Below are 9,317 nucleotides of genomic sequence, written 5' to 3'. Positions count from 1 at the left end.
CAAACCCTAAACACTTTTATCTTTCTTGTGAATAAAGACACATCTCTTAGCAGTCGGTTATTTCTATAATTTTGGTTATTTGGACAAAAGATTCTTGAGTTCCAATGTTTGGCAATGTTCCTGTCCAAAGTAATCTTTTACTTTTTTGATAATGTCATTCAATTGTACCTTTGTTAGTTGGAAATCCAAAGAAAGATAACTAATAGCATCGTCAACTCCCATCATAAAAGATTATTTCATATCTATATAATTATTTATTTATTTTAATTTATTACAGTTAGACAACTAAAATATAATACTATAAAATGAGTTACTATAGTGGGACCCATTCTCGTAAGAGAAGAAAGACAAAGAAGTAGAGAGAAAAGGGAAAGAAAATAAAGCTACAACATTCAATAGTCATTCATATCTCTCCAAATGAGTAAGAAGAGACTAAACTTGCAAACTAAGGAATCGAAAAAGTGCAAATTTTCCTATGAAGTTTCTAATTAAATACTAAAAATCATGAACCAGATTGAGTAGGAGGGACTAAATGATCGGATTTCATTTCCTTCTCCTATTTTTAAGCTCTCTAATTCATTCATTTTCCCATTTCTGTTGAGTAAACATCTCACGTGTCAAGATTTCATAATCGAGCCGATATATACCCCAACTTAACCACTTGCGCAACCAACCGGTAGTTGTTAGGTTTTATCACAAAAAGCCTTGATATTATAGTTGAAACCACTTATGCATAAGTAGTAATATATATTACAAAAATAGCAAGGTTAAGAACCGTGGCCATTGAATTTTTTTTTTAAGTATTGTAAGTTGGCAGGTTGCACCCAGTTGGCATTATTGTACCCTCCTGGATGCGTGAAGGCCTAAAACTTGTTTGGTTCCAATCGGTCAATGGCATATTCAGATGCAATTGTTGCTTGAAGGCTATGTGATTATGGGATTTGTTAATGGAACAAAGTAATTTGTGCCTGGCTCAATTTTCTTCCACCTCTTCAGCAGATTCAGAGGTAACATCAAGTAGTACGTCTTCAAGAACTGAAACCGATGAATATAAAGTCTAGAAAATGCATGATAGGGCACTTATGCAACTCATTACTGCAACACTATCTTCGATCTGCCACAGTTTCTTGTGCAATTGGCAGTACAAGTGTAAGGGATTTATGGATTAGACTTCAAGAATAGTTTGATGTTGTGAGTAAAACTACTATCTTTCAAATGAAGTCAGATCTTTAGACCATCAAGAAAGGCATTGATTCTGTGACTCAACTTGCTAAGAATTAAGGAAGCAAGAGATTTTCTTGCTGCTGCTGGAGCCACATTTGTAGATGCGGACATTGTTATTCTTGCTCTTAATGGCTTGTCATCTAAGTACAACACCTTTAGATGTGTGATCCGTGACAGAGAAAATGTTATTTTCTCAAAGAATTTCGATCCCAATTGACCGATTCGAACCAAAACAATGTAGTTGGTAGTGGAAAGTTTAAGGAAGGTAGCAGTGTTTTAGGCGGGGAGAGAAGAATAAAATTATGCCATTGAGAGAGGAATGCTAGTGCTGGGACGGCAATTGGGGGTGCGAAATGTTTTTTTTCTATTGTAGACGACAAAGAAATAGAAGAAAACCCTAGCACCTAAGGAAGGCCTAGACAAGTGATACCATGTACAATTATGACTCCATGTATTGATATGCAGAAATATTACAATATCTATAGGGTTATATTAATCTCTATTTAAGTAGGAATCCTACACTAATTACAGTTGAAAATTATATTCCTATATTACTGTTGACCTAAAAACTACTTGCCCTAAGTGGCACTTAGACCAAATAGCTAATGAGCTAACTACATCATTCGGTTGAATGGGAGGCGTGCCAACTTGGCGACTAAGCTCGGTCAGTGAGTAAATGAATGTGGTGCTAATGGTGTCAAATACACTATTGACTTCTTACCCGAGCAATCGCAGCAGAGGAAGGAACTTGTTTCAGCCTTTGAGTTCTAGAGCCTGAAGACAAGGCTGCTAGTCACTGCGAAGTTCAAGGATCGTCGACACTTGGTTCGACTACTTCAATTATATTTGTGAAAATATAAGTGTGCCGAATCAGTACGAACTCTGAGGACACAAATACTCAAAAAAGATAAGTGTTTTGACTGTAAATGTGGTTCGGTCGCCGCAATGTCAAATTCTGAAATGCATTTGTGAATATCCAATCATAAAATGGGTTCGACTTTCAATGTGCCGAACACCATAACCTGGTAACACCTCACTCACCGAGAAGCTAATAAGATGACCTCTTTCAACAAGGACTCAAAGATTCCTTGTTGAGGGAGACATGGATATATAGCCAGTGTTGTTTCTACAAACTGGAAGGTGCTCCTCAATCACTTGATTTATGGCTCCATTGCTATATCTACATACTCTAAGATGTCACTGGTTGTCAATCACATAGATGTTTATACAACTGAAAGATATGCTTGACGAAGTAAGGATGTCAGTGTTTTTCTCAAAGGTCTGAGAAGGTTCCGTGTAGAGCGGGAATTTGTACAGGGTTTTTGTGTGTTGAATTGAAGGGGCTTTGAATGTTGCAGATTTCTCTTCTATTTATAGGAGTGATTTTCACCTTTTTTCCGGAGTAGAATCCCACGTGGACTGTATTTCGTCAACATTCCTTGATCCAAACTATCTAGTAAACCTGAACCTTTTGTTAAATTCGGCCACTCTTACATGACTTAGGACTCTGCACCTAGCCCTTTCAATGTATTTAATTCATTCCTGATCCTGATCAGTTTCGAACCTAGATTCTTGGAATATTATGAATCTAAATAATGCACATCCCAGTCTTGAATATTATTATTTGATTCAAGACTTAACCGAATTCAATCTCGACTCTCAAAGAATCCAACATTTATTAGGATTCAGCTAACTCACCTTGTGTTGGACTTCTGCTTCAAAAAGACGATCCTGGGAATTCAAGGTTTTTCACTTTGGGTTGAGCCTAAATCAGACTCAGGCCAAGCCCACTATTTTGGGTCCAAAATATTGCGTTCTACAATCATAGAAAATATTCTGGATGAATTAATTATATTCCAACAAAAGGTCATACGTGACAATGGCAACCAACCATGGCCATTGACCCTATTTTATAGTGGTCTAAGTTGGCATGGTTGCACCCAGTGGGTATTTTTGCACCCTTATGGATGTGTGAGGGCCTACAAGTTTGGTTTGGATCGGTCTTTGGGACTACTTAATAACAATTTCATTGAATTTTGCGCAATGGTTACGGTTAAGCCACGTCAATATCTTATATTGATTTTTTTATAGAGACAAAATGACAAAAAACAAAATGTGAGAAGAGGGGAAAGAAAGGGATGGGAATAGGACGACATAAAATCCTACTCCATTTTCAGGGCTTATTATGTGTGAGGGACATTGACACACCCTAGCCGAAGTCGAGGCATGCTGGCCGTCACCCGAAAGTGACGTAACCAAAGTGTGAATGATATAAAAATGTGGATAAATTAAAATTGGAACTATAACTTATTTAAACTAATAAAGTGAGTGCGCAGTAATGGGTAGAACCCATAGAATACAAATGTTCAAAGCATAGATGACAAGTAGTGCAGTCGAAACTAGAAAAGTACTTAGTACAAAACTGGAAACAATTCCTACATTAAATAGAGATATGTTAGAATCATCGGATGATCCTCGTGTGCCACAGAGTAGGTCGGCTATCTAGGACTTGGAGGGGTGAAAAACAAAAGGGTGAGGGGGCACAAAAATAAAGGTTTGTAAAACACAGTTATTTTCCGAACATACTAACTCCACGCTATAAAACATGTATAGTCTCTGATGCAGGGTGTAGTGGACATAAACGAATTAAAATGATAGATAAAATGGATAGGTAGGGTCCACTATCTCCTAGTGCAAGGTGAGGCCTGAAAACCGTATAAACTTTGGTTCTAGTACTAGCCTACAACGTAGACACTAGAAAGAACAAAGCAGCATACTCTTACAAAGAGAAAGGCACATAAAAACGAGTTTACAATTCAAATATCAATATGATAATTCAAACAACTTCCCCTTCTTCTTTACAAATACAAGTATTTATAGGCTTACAACTTAAAGTGAAAAATATGAAAAGACATAAAAAATAAAGCCTTACAATATAACTCCTAAAAAACTAAATGATTTCATAAAATGTCATTAACCTAGGAATTCCATAAGCCACAAATTTAAAGCTAGATACATGCATTATTACTCTAAAAATGCATGTAGTATATTATAAAACTTAAATCCCAGCTACCAGTAATTTTATGTAATAATGCCTTTAGTCCTTGGCCTGCATCATTCTCGTGGGTTGGAGAGAATTCGTCCTCGAATTCGGATCATCATCTTATTTGGAGCAATAAAATTGAACTTTGCCGGTCCAAATAAATAGATATTTGGAGCATTTAATATTGAATGTTGAAGTGTGAAAAGCACCCTTAATAGCATACCTCGCAACTTTGACATTCTTTTTCATTTGACTTATAATGTCAACCAAAACTTTGGAAATTATGAAGTAGAAGACATCAACCCCAATTAAATCAACATATCCAGAAGTTTCACATGAACTCATTAAATCATGAAACTCGAACTTCAAAAATTCTTTGTAATCAACATTTTTAATAATTAGACAAGATTCCATATCAACATTTCGTAGAACCACATAAGAATTTTGACAGCAAACGTGATAAGTACCATATAGTGAACAATCAAACTCAGGAGGAAGATCAAGATTAAGATCTTCATCTAATGGCATCTGCGACATACTGAGACCTGGTTTGGTACTGAGGTGATTCTGAAAAAAGCTGCTATCAAAAAAAGCTGGGAGCTGTTTTTGTGTTTGGTAAACACTCAGCTTCAGCTTTTTTTCACAGTTTTGGATGAAAAAAAGCCAAAAACAAGAAGCTGCAAAACCTAGCTTTGAAAAACCGGCTTTTTTTCACATCTGTTTTACATAAAAGTTTACCAAACACTCTAATACTGCTTTTTTTTTTTTCAAAAGCACTTTTACAAAAAAGTTTACCAAACACTCTGCTGCTTTATTTCACAGCTGCTTATTCTCACAGCACAGCAGAAGCAGCTTTTTTTCAAAGCACAGCAATACCAAACCAGCCCTGAATATAGCATCACCCTTGGATCGAGCTGATGCTCTGATACCAACTGATGTAGGGCGCAGTGAACAGAAACAAATTAAAATGAAAGATAGCATGGATAGGTAGGGTCCACTATCTCTTAGTGCAAGGGGAGGCCTGAAAACCCTATAAATTTGGTTTTAGTACCAGCCTACAATGTAGACACTGGAAAGAACAAAGCAGCAGACTTTTACAAAGAGAAAGGCACATAAAAACGAGTTTACAACTCAAATATCAATATGATAATTCAAACAACTTCTCCCTTTCTTCTTTACAAATACAAGTATTCATAGGCTTACAACTTAAAGTGAAAAATATGAAAGACAAAAAACAAAGGCTTACAATATAACTCCGAAAAAACTAAATGATTTCATAAAATGTCATTAACCTAAGAATTCCATAAGCCACAGATTTAAAGCTAGATACATGCATTATAACTCTAAAAATGCATGTATTATATTATAAAACTTAAATCCCAGCTGCCAGTAATTTTATGTAATAATGCCTTTAGTCCTTCGCCTGCATTGGTTTCCAGAAAATCATACTGCATATAGGTATGAAATTAAATGCTACTCAACAGTAAATCGCCAAATCACGATATCATGATAGTAGCATAAGTGAAATCAAATGCTCAACAATCTATGATAGCATACCAGTTGGAGTCACCTAATGCGACCTGCACGACTAACCTAATTTGTTCATCAATTTATGCTAGCACATGAGTCGGAGTCGCCTAATGCGACCTGTACAATTGAACTGGGTGTAATATATATATATATATATATATATATATATATATATATATATATATATACACGCTCTAGTGCTACAATCACGTGGAGGTTGGCGATAATTGTGGTCACCTACGAGTCGGAGTTGCCTAATGCGACCTGTACGACAGGACTGGCACCTACTTGGATTCAAGGTAAGCGTGCAGTGCGAGAGTTGAACATCACGTGAAGGACTGGCCCTGGCCCAGGGTGAGCATTAACACTGGGGTGCAGCAATGATGAGCAGACTACATGAATATATGCATGCTATAATGATTCAATGATTCCAAATAGCATAATAAACTTACCTGTCTATCCCGTAGGATTATTTTAGCATTAACAATGCAACATTTATGAGCAGGTAAAATGCATATGAATATGCCATGACAATATATAATTCTCAACCACAAAACAGCATTTTTAAAATTAAATAAATCAAGACATGTAAGAATAAATCAATTTAAAAGCATTTGTGGAAACTATAAAGTTTATATACATATTTACGGAAGAAAAAAAATGCCCACTCACTGATATGTAGATGGATCGTAGCCCCCTAGCCTTGCTTGTCCTCATACGTCCTTAAGAAAAGTCTCCCTTATATGTGAAACAACCAATAATAATTACTTAATTAACACATATACAAAAAAGTTAGGAAAAACTCCCCATAACTTGGTCAAACGGAAGGTTTGAATAGATGAAAATGTTCTACTCGAAGTCATGGACCCACACATGTCAACCACTTGCCGACCGGAGGCTGGACGCACCCTCATGCGCTGCCCAACCCATGGCCACAAGCGCGGCTACACACAAGCACGCACTTGGCAGAGACTAATAAAAGATAGGGAATATTTTGTCAAAGTTCGCGCAATATTATGTTAAATAGTAATAGAACCCAACGTCGTTAGAATATTTCGTCAATTTTGACACAATATTCTTTGTCTTTTCTTCGTCTTCTCCGATGATCCTCGCCGTCCGCCGCCACCGCCGTCTGGTTTCGCCTGATTCTGGAAAATTTTCAAACTCATATAACTTTTTCATTTCTCAACCATTTTTGACCAACTTTATATGGAAATGAAGCTCTTGAGGAGAAGAAAAATGGTCAAAAAATGGCCTGAAAAAGCCTCACAAGTCTTGACCAACTTTATACCTTTAAAAGCCCAAAAATGGACAAAAAATGGCTTGAAAAAGCCTCACAAGTCTCGGCCTAAAGGTCGACTCCTTGAAACCGTGCTTCTTGATGTTGTCTGCACTCCAAACTTAGCCCAGGGACTCTAGGGAGTTGTGTGGATGCTCCCACAACCTTCAAAACGTCATAACTCGGCCGAGATCACATTGGAGCAAACTGGTCCGAGTCGGAGCTTCCGAGTTGGCAAGTCTTAGGTTCGTGAGGATCAGAGGATCATGATAGTGATATTTTTAAGTTGGATCTGTGAGTGTTTGATGAAGCTCCTTGCAGTTGCAGAGAAGAGGGAGGTACGGGTAAGAGAGAGAGAGAGAGAGAGAGAGAGAGAGAGAGAGAAGATGAGAAAGAGAAACTGACAGCTTTTCTGATTGGTGGTAAAGTGAGGGAAATTGTCTGGTTGGGTGAGAGAATTGGGGAGTGAAAATTAATTCGTGAGGGAAATAGGTACACGGGACTAGTTTTAAAAAGGAAAAGAGATAAGGTTTTTTAGATTTTGGCACAGTAAGTCGTACACAAAAATCCGCCTCCTTATCAAAAAATGTGTTTCCAACACTAATAAATTAACACACACATGTACCACTCCACCTGTTGTTAACAAACTATAATGTAACGTAACTTTTTCGTTACATATCCGATTTGGGTTAATTCACGCTCATGTGTTCGTAATAACGAGTACTATTTAATTATGATTGCAAGAAAAATAATTTAAAGTTGCATAAACATGTCCACATCACTTTACCAACAAGGGCATAAATGTCAATTTACACACTGTGTGAAATTACATAGAAAATTAGGGTCGGGTCATCATAGAACCAGATATATTATTCTTTCATTTTTTTTCCATTTCAACTCCATCCCCATTTCCCTTGCAGAAGATCGATTTAATTATCTAAGAAGCTGTTATTCAGTTGAAGGATTCGAACCTCATTTATCAAATATCAAAAGGTATATAAAGCCAGCCGGGATACACCTTACGATTTACAAAAATACAAAAAAAAAAAAAAAAAAAAAAGAAAAAAATTGCTAGCTAATCAGTAACTCCAAAGTAGTAACTGTAGGCTTGTTTGTCCTTGATGTAAACAAGAATTCATTGAGCAGCTACGGGTAATGATAGAATTGAGTAAAGCTTTCTCCGTATCTACAGTAAGACAACCTCGGTTGACAAGTGAGACCATGTAGTTCATGAAAAATGAATCACATGGCAATGTGATAGGCTCACTACTTGAGAGTCCAAACTCTTCCTTAGATATCTTGAGAAGCTCTTGAAAAATGTGGTTAGACAGATAGGATAACGGCAGCACCAAACGCCTCTTGTCAATGGTATATACCACGAAATTTCCTTTTTCACTCACCATATTAGATGTTGTACTTTTGACTACATTGTTCCTACCTTCTCTCGGGTATGCAATTGCTTTCCACTCCATAAAAGCTCTCTTCTCCCACTTCATAGCATACTTAATGAGCTTCTTGGGGCTGAGCACCATAGAGTCCATGGTAAACGAAGATACGACCTTGAGAAAAAAGAAGAGAAAAAGTGCTTCGAAATATTTTCCAGAATACAGAATTACTAGTTCTGTTGGTTTGAGAGCTACGGTGGTGTTTCCTTCCTTTATATATTTTCACTTGACACCTTAGACAAACTTTTAATATTCGTAGTTTTCTTAGGGGTGTAATTTTCGATGTAGAGCTGCATGTGATTAGTTATATTGGACTAGATGTTAAGTTCTGTCCTTGCTAACTATTTTTTGGTCAAGAAGATACTTGGTTAAAATACTGTTAGTGGAGAAAATTATATAGTATTCCCTTGTGGAGAAAGTTCCGATGTGCAGCAACTATACGCATCTTTGGACATTACTATGAATCATATTACGTTATATCTAGTTGAGTAAAGGCACATCTCTTGGCAGTCGGTTATTTCTATGATTTAGTTATTTCGGCACAAGATTCTTGATTTCCAAAGTACTCTTTTGATTTTTCGATAATGTTATTCAATTGTACCTTTGCTAGTTGGAAATCCGGAGAATGATAATACCAACGACTTAGCGTCCTCCACTCTTATCATAAAAGATTATTTCATATTTATTTATTTAGTTTATTAGGAGAAAACTATGGTCCTGTCTTATAGGGAATAGAAACTGTAGAATTATTTTAATTCTTGAGTTTTACTATATTATGGGTAAATGAATCATTTCA

The sequence above is a fragment of the Pyrus communis genome, chromosome 12 (assembly GCF_041283825.1).
Source record: "Pyrus communis isolate YQ-2024b chromosome 12, ASM4128382v1, whole genome shotgun sequence".
NCBI classification, from domain to species: Eukaryota; Viridiplantae; Streptophyta; class Magnoliopsida; order Rosales; family Rosaceae; genus Pyrus; species Pyrus communis.
The sequence above is the reverse complement of the archived record's forward strand: the minus strand, read 5'-3'. Positions refer to the sequence as shown.